Raw genomic sequence first — 16,165 nt, 5'->3', positions numbered from 1 at the left:
ATATGTATCAAAAGGTAAAGAGGCATCACTGTTAATACATGTCTGCAGTTGTCATTAGAGATCCTGGATTGCCTATGTAGAGCTGAGGCTCTTTTTGTTTTTACCTGTTACCAATAAAGTATAGCTTTTTTACCATTATAACGTTACCCTGGCTGCTTGCTTCTTCCTGTTCCTCTGTGAAGCCAGGAAGTGTATGAAAGTCCTGAGATCATTTTGTATCGTAGATACATCGATGACATCCTCCTAATATGTAGAGGTACACAGGAGGGGTTAAACACTTGGGTTGAAACATTGAACAACTCCACATGCCCTATTAAATTAAAAGTGACAGCCAATAAAGAGTCCATAGAATTCCTGGATCTATGCATTTACAAAGAGGGTGAGGGGTTAAATACCACGCTCTATCATAAAGAAACTGATCGCAATTCCATTCTTCATGCTGATAGCTGCCATCCTTGTCCACTTCTTAGAGCTATTCCGCGAGCACAAATGCTTCGAGTGGCATGCAATAATACATCCAGTGACAGACGTGCACTCCAAGTACAACAAATGGAACAAAAGTTTGCCTCTCGTGGCTACAGTAATGAAGATATTGTGTTGGCAAAGACAACAGTATACGAAGGAATGGATACAGCGCCAAAGGCCTAGGGACAGATATACAGAACTGCCACTACATTAAAAGTGTAAATTTATTACAATAAATTATAAAATGATGTATAAAACAATAAGGAGCACAAATGTTAAAAATGAAATCAAAAAGTAGTAAATAGGGAATAAGATAAAATTAGCACTGAGTCTAAAGCAGACAATAAAGACCAAATGTTAAAAATTCCAATATTTGGGGAACCCTGATAACAAAAATAAATTGATAAATTAATCTCAAATGCATGGGATGCCTAACATGCTAATAATCAACGAGGTGTGAGATTCGAAGGTTAGAAAGCTGGAATGTGGGACTAGTAGTCAGGTGTGTCAGTTATGGATCCATAGTGTGGTGTGCACCGTGGTGAATAGTCGGAGAGGTGCGTGTGGGGTGATGGGGATGAACCCAAATACAAAACAGACCTTGGTTCAAATGCTTAGAAGCAACCAATGGCCAAACAACATAAAAAGCAATACAATATGAAAAATAAAAAATCAAAAATCACAAGACAAAGGTTAAATGGTGAGGGGAGAGGTTCCTAGAAGGTGCCGAGTGTTGGCTACTAACAGAGTCTGAAGCTGCTCCACATAAACAATAAGTGAAAAATGCTAATATGACAAATCCAAAAAGTCAAAAAATTTGGTGAATTAACCAAAAAATTATCCAAAAAATTATGAAACAGTTTTTCAACAAAGAATGGTGGAGAACAATGTTAGTGAAAAAATTGGAGAAAGGTAAAACCAAAAGAAAATTTGTGATCCAGATATTGTCACTGAAAGGTAATCCAAGTGTTATCACATCAAAGTCAAAGTCCAAATCTTGTTACATCAATACAAAAAAGAAAAATCAAGGAAAAAAGGAAAAGAAAAAATTAGAATCCTAAGTGGTTGGTGAAAAAAGACCGGTGAGCCAAAAACAAGGTGTATGCAAGCAAACTCCAGGGATCCCAATGAGACTTTAGGCAATCAGCTGCTCTGTGTACCGTCCCTAGTAGATTCCTGTAACCCAAATATAAAACATAGCGTAATACAGTAAAACATATAAAAAAATATATAAAAAATATATAAAAAATATAAAAAATATATAAAAAATATAAAAACACCTTGTTTTTGGCTCACCGGTCTTTTTTCACCAACCACTTAGGATTCTAATTTTTTCTTTTCCTTTTTTCCTTGATTTTTCTTTTTTGTATTGATGTAACAAGATTTGGACTTTGACTTTGATGTGATAACACTTGGATTACCTTTCAGTGACAATATCTGGATCACAAATTTTCTTTTGGTTTTACCTTTCTCCAATTTTTTCACTAACATTGTTCTCCACCATTCTTTGTTGAAAAACTGTTTCATAATTTTTTGGATAATTTTTTGGTTAATTCACCAAATTTTTTGACTTTTTGGATTTGTCATATTAGCATTTTTCACTTATTGTTTATGTGGAGCAGCTTCAGACTCTGTTAGTAGCCAACACTCGGCACCTTCTAGGAACCTCTCCCCTCACCATTTAACCTTTGTCTTGTGATTTTTTATTTTTTATTTTTCATATTGTATTGCTTTTTATGTTGTTTGGCCATTGGTTGCTTCTAAGCATTTGAACCAAGGTCTGTTTTGTATTTGGGTTCATCCCCATCACCCCACACGCACCTCTCCGACTATTCACCACGGTGCACACCACACTATGGATCCATAACTGACACACCTGACTACTAGTCCCACATTCCAGCTTTCTAACCTTCGAATCTCACACCTCGTTGATTATTAGCATGTTAGGCATCCCATGCATTTGAGATTAATTTATCAATTTATTTTTGTTATCAGGGTTCCCCAAATATTGGAATTTTTAACATTTGGTCTTTATTGTCTGCTTTAGACTCAGTGCTAATTTTATCTTATTCCCTATTTACTACTTTTTGATTTCATTTTTAACATTTGTGCTCCTTATTGTTTTATACATCATTTTATAATTTATTGTAATAAATTTACACTTTTAATGTAGTGGCAGTTCTGTATATCTGTCCCTAGGCCTTTGGCGCTGTATCCATTCCTTCGTTAAAGGGACAGTCTAGGCCAAAATAAACTTTCATGATTCAGATAGAGCATGTAATTTTAAACAATTTTCCAATTTACTTTTATCACCAATTTTGCCTTTGTTCTCTTGGTATTCTTAGTTGAAAGCTTAACCTAGGAGGTTAATATGCTAATTTCTTAGACCTTGAAGCCCACCTCTTTCAGATTGCATTTTAACAGTTTTTCACCTCTAGAGGGTGTTAGTTCACGTATTTCATATAGATAACACTGTGCTCATGCACGTGAAGTAATCTGGGAGCAGGCACTGATTGGCTAGACTGCAAGTCTGTCAAAAGAACTGAAAAAAGGGGCAGTTTACAGAGGCTTAGATACAAGATAATCACAGAGGTTAAAACTATATTATTATAACTGTGTTAGTTATGCAAAACTGGGAAATGGGTAATAAAAGGATTATCTATCTTTTAAAACAATAAAAATTCTGGTGTAGACTGTCCCTTTAACTGTTTACATTTTCTGGGGGAGGTTAGACCCCTCATTTTGGTTTACAGCTTAGGGCACTCTTAGCGCTAGATTACCAATCTCTTCACCCAAAGACAACAGTATCAAATATCACACAGCAAGAATTGATAAAACACAAACCTTCCAAGGACATCACTCCACGTATGACTTTCACCACGGTTTACTCACCGCAATTGAGGACGATGTCTAAGACACTTAAGAAAGATTGGCATGTTATCAACAGTGATGCCTCTTTACCTTTTGATACATATGCACCACCAAGGATGGGGTTTAAGCGAGGTAAAAACCTCAGGGATCTTTTGATGCATACTGACCCCCAACATTGTTACAAAAGAGAAACTTGGTTAAAACAAAAAAAACTTGGATAATTTAGGTGCCCTAGCTGCACAACGTGTCATTCTATGATACAAGGGAGTGACTTTAGACACCCACATACCAATCAGAGGTTTAGGATTAAACATTACTTGACCCGCACTAAAAAATATGTAATATATATGCTCAGCTGCATTTGTGGTCTGTTTTACATCGGGAAAACGACAAACGATATAAAGAAACGTATGGCCAATCATAGGAGTGCCATTCGGGCTGCCATAGACAACAGTGATCAGCCTATAGCCAGGCACTTTGCGGAGAAGGGCCACACTGTCAAGGACCTACGCTTCCATCTGATAGATCATGTTCCTCCTCTGAAGAGGACTGGGAATAGGGACCAGCGCCTTTTACAACTAGAAGCACAATGGATCTACAGGCTTGATACAGTACAACCCAGGGCCTTAACACAAATGTGGACTGGCACTGCTTCTTGTAGATAGACTGTGATTTATTATATAATAATAATAATAATAATAATAATAATAATAATAACTAGTATTTATATAGCGCCTTTCTCCCAGTGGGACTTAAAGCGCTTTTTCAGCGCTCACTCTCGGAATTCACCAAATCGGCAGCTGAATAGTAATAGTTGTTATTATTACCCAATTTATTGATCTTATTAATCTGATCCGTATATAATTGCTTAGTTTAATTTCCCCCATGATGTAACTGTAATAAGACATTTAAGATGTATTTATATGGATGTACCATACATATTGTGAAAATGTATGTATGCTCCCTAATTCTAGCTTTATCTATGTGTTTAATTCTATATGATTTTGATAATCTGATCAGTTTATAATTGCTTAGTTTTCTTTCCCCATGATGTAACCAATATGAGACATTTAAGATATGTATATGGATGCAACATACACAGTGAAAACTTAAGTCTGCTCCCTGATGCAAGCTTTATTTATGTGTTTAATTATATATGTTTAACTAGACTTTGGTATTGCATTTTTATGTTTTATTTTGTTGAAATACTTTGATCAGTTTGTGTACATGTAGCTAACTCTGAGGATACATTTGTAGCGATATCTTAGACAATAGCTGGTATATAGACTTGTTATCTCTATTACTAGGTCCAATATAGGACTATAGTTACACCTATAGGAGTTGGAAGTGATTACACTAAACATTTGTATCTTTATACACATCTATACATTGATTTGGATACTGTTATGTCAAATAGTTCTTGATACATTTATGATACACATTGATACATTCCGTTGTTGTTGTTACATATAGTTTGAGGGCGGGGCTTAAGAAGCCATTTTCTCAGTGCAGGAATAACAACTGAGGTTTGTGATAATATTAAATAGAGAATTTGTTTTTATCAGTAGCAAGAATTGATGTTCTGCAAATGGTCCCACTATTACTACACTATATTTTTATTATTGCACTGTATAATATTAAATATTAAACACAGGATTAGTAACTATGAGCATTCACAATGTATTTGTCTTTTCTATGGTTTCTATGGCAACAGTTTGGCGTTTTTTTTGCACAGTGGATGGGGTTTCAATGGGTATAAAATGTTTGATTCACTCTGTATAATTGTTGGTCTGATGAAGGGGTGAACACCCCGAAACGTCACTGGTTTATATGGAATAAAAGACTTTATTTCACCTGTATCAAGTCCAGTGAGTGCTTGTGTTATAACTTGGATACATATATATATATATATATATATATAAAGTATAATGTTACAATAGGATATACTGACTCAAAATCGTATGCTGGAAAGTTATATTTATTGGAAGTCCAAATATCAGTACAAAATGATAAGGTCACAGTCTCGTGTTTACTAGCGGTTGGGCATACCGCTTTTGGATTTACTACTTGTTTGCTGCACCGACCTTGGACTCCGGGCTTACTCTCCGCCCCCCCCCCCCCGTGTTGCTCCTACCAGTATGCCTAGCAACGTGTCAGGTGACGCACCAGGAAGTGAGTTCTTACTACGACCGGATCTCTTTGCACGCCAGGAAGGACACATAGGCTGCAACCCCGCGGAAGGGTTTCATCGCCAGTCCGAGAGGCAGTACAGCAGTGTGCCCAAGCACCCCACCAGACCAGTGGAGGGTAAGAGATCACGGCAGACATGTTACCATAGTGACTTTGTGAACGTTTACCTACACCCACACCTTTGACATCTAGGCTGAAGTGGAGCAAATTGACACTATAGGAACTGCAGAAGGGTTACGCTTTGAGTTCTTTGTTGTGGATTTATACTATTATCCTTTGACCGTTTGTCTGTTCACACACGGATTATATTGGGACATATACCCCTACTTTGGTTCTCTAGTATATACCGCCAGAGGGTTAACTTGTGAACACTTTGCTATTTGTGAACTTTTGTATGTATATATATATATATATATATATATATATATATATATATAATATATATATACATACATACATACACACACACACGTATGTGCAAAGTCATATGATTTTTTTTTTTTATAAATTATTATTAATGCTAGAATTTGTACATGAGATAAACACATATCATGACTTCTAGAAGTACAAATACACATTAATGTATGTGAAAGTATCATATAACAAATATTTTTGTATAACAAATAAATAAAAAAATAACTTTCGATGAGATTTTGTTTGCTGAGGTATAAATGTAGCTATTTCTTGGACAATAACAGATGAAAAATAAAAGAATAGCTTTAGAGAAATGTGCTTGTTCATGGACAGTAATGAAATGGTATAAATAAAGTTGGGAAAAACCTAAATAACTGTGACATCAATGACTGTTAGTTAACAACAGTACGATGCTCATCGCACCGTACTTGACGTGCGTGTTTTTGACGTTTTTTTTATAAATAAGGTTATCGTATTCAGATCCGCATCAGCAATGTCTGGCAAGCGTATTGACGTCAGCAAATGCACTGAGATTGATGCTTTGATAAATAGACCACTATATGCATATTTATCAGTATCTGTATGTCTCTGACACTGTTTATATTTATCAGTATCTGTATGTCTCTGACACTGTGTATATTTATCAGTATCTGTATGTCTCTGACACTGTGTATATTTATCAGTATCTGTGTCTGTGATACTGTATGTATATTTATCAGTATCTGTATGTGTCTGTAGCACTGTATGTATATTTATCAGTATCTGTATGTGTATTTCTCAGTATCTGTACGTGTCTGTAGCACTGTATGTATATTTATCAGTATCTGTATGTGTCTGTGACACTGTATGTATATGTATCAGTATCTGTGTGTGTCTGTAGCACTGTATGTATATTTATCAGTATCTGTATGTGTATTTATCAGTATCTGTATGTGTCTGTAGCACTGTATGTATATTTATCAGTATCTGTATGTCTCTGACACTGTGTATATTTATCAGTATCTGTGTCTGTGATACTGTATGTATATTTATCAGTATCTGTATGTGTCTGTAGCACTGTATGTATATTTATCAGTATCTGTATGTGTATTTCTCAGTATCTGTACGTGTCTGTAGCACTGTATGTATATTTATCAGTATCTGTATGTGTCTGTGACACTGTATGTATATGTATCAGTATCTGTGTGTGTCTGTAGCACTGTATGTATATTTATCAGTATCTGTATGTGTCTGTAGCACTGTATGTATATTTATCAGTATCTGTATGTGTCTGTAGCACTGTTTGTATATTTATCAGTATCTGTGTGTGTCTGTAGCACTGTAGGTATATTTATCAGTATCTGTATGTGACTGTAGCACTGTATGTATATTTATCAGTATCTGTATGTGTCTGTGACACTGTATGTATATGTATCAGTATCTGTGTGTGTCTGTAGCACTGTATGTATATTTATCAGTATCTGTATGTGTATTTATCAGTATCTGTATGTGACTGTAGCACTGTATGTATATTTATCAGTATCTGTATGTGTCTGTGACACTGTATGTATATGTATCAGTATCTGTGTGTGTCTGTAGCACTGTATGTATATTTATCAGTATCTGTATGTGTATTTATCAGTATCTGTATGTGTCTGTAGCACTGTATGTATATTTATCAGTATCTGTATGTCTCTGACACTGTGTATATTTATCAGTATCTGTGTCTGTGATACTGTATGTATATTTATCAGTATCTGTATGTGTCTGTAGCACTGTATGTATATTTATCAGTATCTGTATGTGTATTTCTCAGTATCTGTACGTGTCTGTAGCACTGTATGTATATTTATCAGTATCTGTATGTGTCTGTGACACTGTATGTATATGTATCAGTATCTGTGTGTGTCTGTAGCACTGTATGTATATTTATCAGTATCTGTATGTGTCTGTAGCACTGTATGTATATTTATCAGTATCTGTATGTGTCTGTAGCACTGTTTGTATATTTATCAGTATCTGTGTGTGTCTGTAGCACTGTAGGTATATTTATCAGTATCTGTATGTGACTGTAGCACTGTATGTATATTTATCAGTATCTGTATGTGTCTGTGACACTGTATGTATATGTATCAGTATCTGTATGTGTCTGTAGCACTGTATGTATATTTATCAGTATCTGTGTGTGTCTGTAGCACTGTATGTATATTTATCAATATCTGTATGTTTCTGTGACACTGTATGCATATTTATCAGTATCTATATGTCTCTGACACTGTGTATCTTTATCAGTATCTGTATGTCTCTGACACTGTGTATATTTATCAGTATCTGTGTCTGTGATACTGTATGTATATTTATCAGTATCTGTATGTGTCTGTAGCACTGTATGTATATTTATCAGTATCTGTATGTGTATTTATCAGTATCTGTATGTGTCTGTAGCACTGTATGTATATTTATCAGTATCTGTATGTGTCTGTAGCACTGTATGTATATTTATCAGTATCTGTATGTGTCTGTAGCACTGTTTGTATATTTATCAGTATCTGTGTGTGTCTGTAGCACTGTAGGTATATTTATCAGTATCTGTATGTGTCTGTAGCACTGTATGTATATTTATCAGTATCTGTATGTGTATTTCTCAGTATCTGTATGTGTCTGTAGCACTGTATGTATATTTATCAGTATCTGTATGTGTCTGTGACACTGTATGTATATGTATCAGTATCTGTATGTGTCTGTAGCACTGTATGTATATTTATCAGTATCTGTGTGTGTCTGTAGCACTGTATGTATATTTATCAATATCTGTATGTTTCTGTGACACTGTATGCATATTTATCAGTATCTGTATGTCTCTGACACTGTGTATATTTATCAGTATCTGTGTCTGTGATACTGTATGTATATTTCTCAGTATCTGTATGTGTCTGTAGCACTGTATGTATATTTATCAGTATCTGTATGTGTATTTCTCAGTATCTGTATGTGTCTGTAGCACTGTATGTATATTTATCAGTATCTGTATGTGTCTGTGACACTGTATGTATATGTATCAGTATCTGTGTGTGTCTGTAGCACTGTATGTATATTTATCAGTATCTGTATGTATATTTATCAGTATCTGTATTTGTCTGTAGCACTGTATGTATATTTATCAGTATCTGTATGTGTCTGTAGCACTGTTTGTATATTTATCAGTATCTGTGTGTGTCTGTAGCACTGTAGGTATATTTATCAGTATCTGTATGTGTCTGTAGCACTGTAGGTATATTTATGAGTATCTGTATGTGTCTGTGACACTGTATGTATATGTATCAGTATCTGTATGTGTCTGTAGCACTGTATGTATATTTATCAGTATCTGTATGTGTCTGTAGCACTGTATGTATATTTATCAGTATCTGTATGTGTATTTATCAGTATGTGTATTTATCAGTATCTGTATGTTTGTGACACTGTATGTATATGTATCAGTATATTTATGGGTTTGTGACACTATGTATATTTATCAGTATCTGTATGTGTCTGTGACACTGTATGTATATTTATCAGTATCTGTATGTGTCTGTAGCACTGTATGTATATTTATCAGTATCTGTATGTGCCTGTGACACTGTATGTATATTTATCAGTATCTGTATGTGTTTGTGACACTGTATGTATATTTATCAGTATCTGTATGTGCCTGTGACACTGTATGTATATTTATCAGTATCTGTATGTGCCTGTGACACTGTATGTATAGTTATCAGTATCTGTGTGTGTCTGTGACACTGTATGTATATTTATCAGAATCTGTATGTGTCTGTAGCACTGTATGTGTATTTATCAGTATCTGTATGTGTTTGTGACACTGTATGTATATTTATCAGAATCTGTATGTGCCTGTGACACTGTATGTATATTTATCAGTATCTGTATGTGTGTGTAGCACTGTATGTATATTTATCAGTATCTGTATGTGTCTGTGGCACTGTATGTATATTTATCAGTATCTGTATGTGTCTGTAGCACTGTATGTATATTTATCAGTATCTGTATGTGTCTATAACACTGTATGTGTATTTATCAGTATCTGTATGTGCCTGTGACACTGTGTATATTTATCAGTATCTGTATGTGTCTGTGACGCTGTATGTATATTTATCAGAATGTGCATGTGTATTTATCAGTATCTGTATGTGTCTGAGACGCTGTATGTATATTTATCAGAATCTGTATGTGTCTGTAGCACTGTATGTATATTTATCAGTATCTGTATGTGCCTGTGACAATGTGTGTATATTTATCAGTATCTGTATGTGTCTGTAGCACTGTATGTATATTTATCAGAATCTGTATGTGTCTGTAGACTGTATGTATATTTATCAGTATCTGTATGTGCCTGTGACAATGTATGTATATTTATAAGTATCTGTATGTGTCTGTAGCACTGTATGTATATTTATCAGAATCTGTATGTGTCTGTAGCACTGAATGTATATTTATCAGTATCTGTGTCTGTGATACTGTATGTATATTTATCAGTATCTGTATGTGCCTGTGACACTGTATGTATATTTATCAGTATCTGTATGTGTCTGTAGCACTGTATGTGTATTTATCAGTATCTGTATGTGTATTTATGAGTATCTGTATGTGTATTTATCAGTATCTGTATGTTTGTGACACTGTATGTATATTTATCAGTATCTGTATGTCTGTAGCACTGTATGTATATTTATCAGTATATGTATGTGTCTGTAGCACTGTATGTATATTTATCAGTATATGTATGTGTCTGTAGCACTGTATGTATATTTATCAGTATCTGTAGGTGCCTGTGACACTGTATGTATATTTATCAGAATCTGTATGTGTGTGTAGCACTGTATGTATATTTATTGGTATCTGTATGTGCCTGTGACAATGTATGTATATTTATCAGTTTCTGTATGTGTCTGTAGCACTGTATGTATATTTATCAGTATCTGAATGTGTCTGTAGAACTGTATGTATATTTATTAGTATCTGTATGTGTCTGTGACACTGTATGTATATTTATCAGTATCTGTATGTGCCTGTGACAATGTATGTATATTTATCAGTATCTGTATGTGTGTGTAGCACTGTATGTATATTTATCAGTATCTGTATGTGTCTGTAGCACTGTATGTATATTTATCAGTATCTGTATGTGTCTGTAGCACTGTATGTATATTTATCAGTATCTGTATGTGTCTGTAGCACTGTATGTATATTTATCAGTATCTGTATGTGCCTGTGACAATGTATGTATATTTATCAGTATCTGTATGTGTGTGTAGCACTGTATGTATATTTATCAGTATCTGTATGTGTGTGTAGCACTGTATGTATATTTATCAGTATCTGTATGTGTCTGTAGCACTGTATTATATTTATCAGTATCTGTATGTGTCTGTAGCACTGTATGTATATTTATCAGTATCTGTATGTGTCTGTAGCACTGTATGTATATTTATCAGTATCTGTATGTGTCTGTAGCACTGTATGTATATTTATCAGTATCTGTATGTGCCTGTGACAATGTATGTATATTTATCAGTATTTGTATGTGTCTGTAGCACTGAATGTATATTTATCAGTATCTGTATGCGTCTGTAGCACTGTATGTATATTTATCAGTATCTGTATGTGTCTGTAGCACTGTATGTATATTTATCAGTATCTGTATGTGTCTGTAGCACTGTATGTGTATTTATCAGTATCTGTATGTGTCTGTGGCACTGTATGTATATTTATCAGTATTTGTATGTGTCTGTAGCACTGTATGTATATTTATCAGTATCTGTATGCGTCTGTAGCACTGTATGTATATTTATCAGTATCTGTATGCGTCTGTAGCACTGTATGTATATTTATCAGTATCTGTATGTGTCTGTAGCACTGTATGTATATTTATCAGTATCTGTATGCGTCTGTAGCACTGTATGTATATTTATCAGTATCTGTATGTGTCTGTAGCACTGTATGTATATTTATCAGTATCTGTATGTGTCTGTAGCACTGTATGTATATTTATCAGTATCTGTATGCGTCTGTAGCACTGTATGTATATTTATCTGTATCTGTATGCGTCTGTAGCACTGTATGTATATTTATCAGTATCTGTATGTGTCTGTAGCACTGTATGTATATTTATCAGTATCTGTATGTGTCTGTAGCACTGTATGTGTATTTATCAGTATCTGTATGTGTCTGTGGCACTGTATGTATATTTATCAGTATCTGTATGTGTCTGTAGCACAGTATGTATATTTATCAGTATCTGTATGTGTCTGTAGCACTGTATGTATATTTATCAGTATCTGTATGTGTGTGTAGCACTGTATGTATATTTATCAGTATCTGTATGTGTCTGTAGCACTGTATGTGTATTTATCAGTATCTGTATGTGTCTGTGGCACTGTATGTATATTTATCAGTATCTGTATGTGTCTGTAGCACAGTATGTATATTTATCAGTATCTGTATGTGTCTGTAGCACTGTATGTATATTTATCAGTATCTGTATGTGTGTGTAGCACTGTATGTGTATTTATCAGTATCTGTATGTGTCTGTAGAACAGTATGTATATTTATCAGTATCTGTATGTGTGTGGCACAGTATGTATATTTATCAGTATCTGTATGTGTCTGTAGAACAGTATGTATATTTATCAGTATCTGTATGTGTGTAGCACTGTATGTATATTTATCAGTATCTGTATGTGTCTGTAGCACTGTATGTATATTTATCAGTATATGTATGTGTGTGTAGCACAGTATGTATATTTATCAGTATCTGTATGTGTCTTATAGCACAGTATGTATATTTATCAGTATCTGTATGTGTCTGTAGCACTGTATGTATATTTATCAGAATCTGTATGTGTCTGTGACACTGTATGTATATTTATCAGTATATGTATGTGTCTGTAGCACTGTATGTATATTTATTGGTATCTGTATGTGCCTGTGACAATGTATGTATATTTATCAGTATCTGTGTGTGTCTGTAGCACTGTATGTGTATTTATCAGTATCTGTATGTGTGTGTAGCACTGTATGTATAATTATCAGTATCTGTATGTGTCTGTAGCACTGTATGTATATTTATCAGTATCTGTATGTGTCTGTAGCACTGTATGTATATTTATCAGTATATGTATGTGTGTGTAGCACTGTATGTGTATTTATCAGTATCTGTATGTTTGTGACACTGTATGTATATGTATCAGTATCTGTATGTGCCTGTGACAATGTATGTATATGTATCAGTATCTGTATGTGCCTGTGACACTGTATGTATATTTATCAGTATCTGTATGTGTCTGTAGCACTGTATGTATATTTATCAGTATCTGTATGTGTCTGTAGCACTGTATGTATATTTATCAGTATCTGTATGTGTGTAGCACTGTATGCATATTTATCAGTATCTGTATGTGTCTGTAGCACTGTATGTGTATTTATCAGTATCTGTATGTTTGTGACACTGTATGTATATGTATCAGTATATTTATGGTTTTGTGACACTGTATGTATATTTATCAGTATCTGTATGTGTCTGTGACACTGTATGTATATTTATCAGTATCTGTATGTGTCTGTAGCACTGTATGTATATTTATCAGTATCTGTATGTGTCTGTAGCACTGTATGTATATTTATCAGTATTTGTATGTGTCTGTAGCACTGTATGTATATTTATCAGTATCTGTATGTGTCTGTAGCACTGTATGTATATTTATCAGTATCTGTATGTGTCTGTAGCACTGTATGTATATTTATCAGTATCTGTATGTGTTTGTGACACTGTATGTATATATATATATATCAGTATCTGTATGTGTTTGTGACACTGTATGTATATATATCAGTATCTGTATGTGTTTGTGACACTGTATGTATATTTATCAGTATCTGTATGTGTTTGTGACACTGTATGTATATATATCAGTATCTGTATGTGCCTGTGACACTGTATGTATATTTATCAGTATCTGTATGTGTTTGTGACACTGTATGTATCAGTATCTGTATGTGTCTGTGACAATGTCTGCATGTTTATCAGAATCTGTATGTGCCTGTGACATTGTATGCATATCAGTAGCTGTATTTATATTTATCAGTATCTTTATGTCAGTGACACTATAATTATCAGTATCTGTTTGTGCCTGTGACAATCTATGTATAATTATTAGTATCTGTATGTGCCTGTGACAATGTATGTATATGTTTTAGTATGTGTGTCTGTGACACTATATGTATAATTATCGGTATCTGTATGTGCCTGTGATAATGTATGTATATTTATCAGTACCTGTATATGTCTGTGACACTGTATGTATAATTACCAGTATCTGTATGTGTCTGTGGCACTGTATGTATATTTTTCTGTATTTGTATGTGTTTGTAGCACTGTATGTATAATTATCAGTATCTGTATGTGTCTGTGGCACTGTATGCATATTTATCTGTATCTGTATGTGACTGTTACACTGTATGTATATTTATCAGTATCTGTATGTGTCTGTAGCATTGTATGTATATTTATCAGTATCTGTATGTGTGTGTAGCACTGTATGTATATTTATCTGTATGTGTATGTATGTGTAGCACTGTATGTGTATTTATCAGTATCTGTATGTGCCTGTTACACTGTATGTATATTTATTAGTATCTGTATGTGCCTGTTACACTGTATGTATATTTATCAGTATCTGTATGTGTCTGTAGCACTGTATGTATATTTATCAGTATCTGTATGTGCCTGTTACACTGTATGTATATTTATCAGTATATGTATGTGTCTGTAGCACTGTATGTATATTTATCAGTATCTGTGGCACTGTATGTATATTTATCAGTATGTTTCTGTAGTACTGTATGTGTATTTATCAGTATCTGTATGTCTGTTGCACTGTATGTATATTTATCTGTATATGTGTCAGGGTGCCAGGAATCAGACTGAGACGAGAAGTGCAAAAATAATCACACCTTTATTAATAGCAAAAAATAATTAAAAGTCCACAAGTCAAATAACAAGCCAGGAGTCAAAACCAGAGCTGGTAGTCAGACGAGCCGAGTCAGGAGCCAAAGGGAATAGTCAGACGAGCCGGAATCAGGAACAAGGAAAACAGCAGAGTCAGGAAAAAGCCAGGGATCAGGAACCAGGAAGTACGTCAGGCAGCCAGGTAATACACAGGAACTCTCACGAACAGGTCTGAGACAACGCAAAGGCAAAGCATACTGAACAGAGGCCCTTTAAATAATAAGTGATGACATCACAATTCTGAGACTGCATCCTGTCTCACATGGATGATGCACACCAGTCTGGCCATAAAAAGTGCAGGAAGTGAGCAGCATCCCCCACAATGCACCAAGTCAGGAAGAGAGGTGAGTAAAATGGCTGCCAGCAGCACATGGCGAACACAACAGGGAAAAACCCTGACAATATGTCTGTGGCACTGTATGTATATTTATCAGTATTTGTATGTGTGTGTAGCACTGTATGTATATTTATCAGTATCTGTATGTGTGTGTAGCACTGTGTGTATATCAGTATCTGTATGTGTGTGTAGCACTGTATGTATATTTATCAGTATCTGTATGTGTGTGTAGCACTGTGTGTATATCAGTATCTGTATGTGTGTATAGAACTGTATGTATATTTATCAGTATCTGTATGTGTCTGTAGCACTGTATGTATATATATCAGTATCTGTGGCACTGTATGTATATTTATCTGAATATGCCTGTGACACTGTATGTATATTTATCAGAATCTATATGTGTCTATAGCACTGTATGTGTATTTATCAGTATCTGTATGTGTCTGTGACACTGTATGTATATTTATCAGTATCTGTGTGTGTCTGTAGCACTGTATGTATATTTATCAGTATCTGTGGCACTGTATGTATATTTATCAGTATCTGTGGCACTGTATGTATATTTATCAGTATCTGTATGTGCCTGTGACACTGTATGTATATTTATCAGTATCTGTATGTGTCTGTAGCACTGTATGTGTATTTATCAGTATCTGTATGTGTCTGTAGCACTGTATGTGTATTTATCAGTATCTGTATGTGTCTGTGACAATGTATGTATATTTATCAGTATCTGTATGTGTGTGTAGCACTGTATGTGTATTTATCAGTATCTGTATGCGTCTGTGGCACTGTTTGTATATTTATCTGTATCTGTATGTGTCTGTAGCACAGTATGTATA

Source organism: Bombina bombina, chromosome 4, assembly GCF_027579735.1.
Source record: "Bombina bombina isolate aBomBom1 chromosome 4, aBomBom1.pri, whole genome shotgun sequence".
In the NCBI taxonomy this organism is placed as follows: domain Eukaryota; kingdom Metazoa; phylum Chordata; class Amphibia; order Anura; family Bombinatoridae; genus Bombina; species Bombina bombina.
This window is presented reverse-complemented; position numbering follows the sequence as displayed.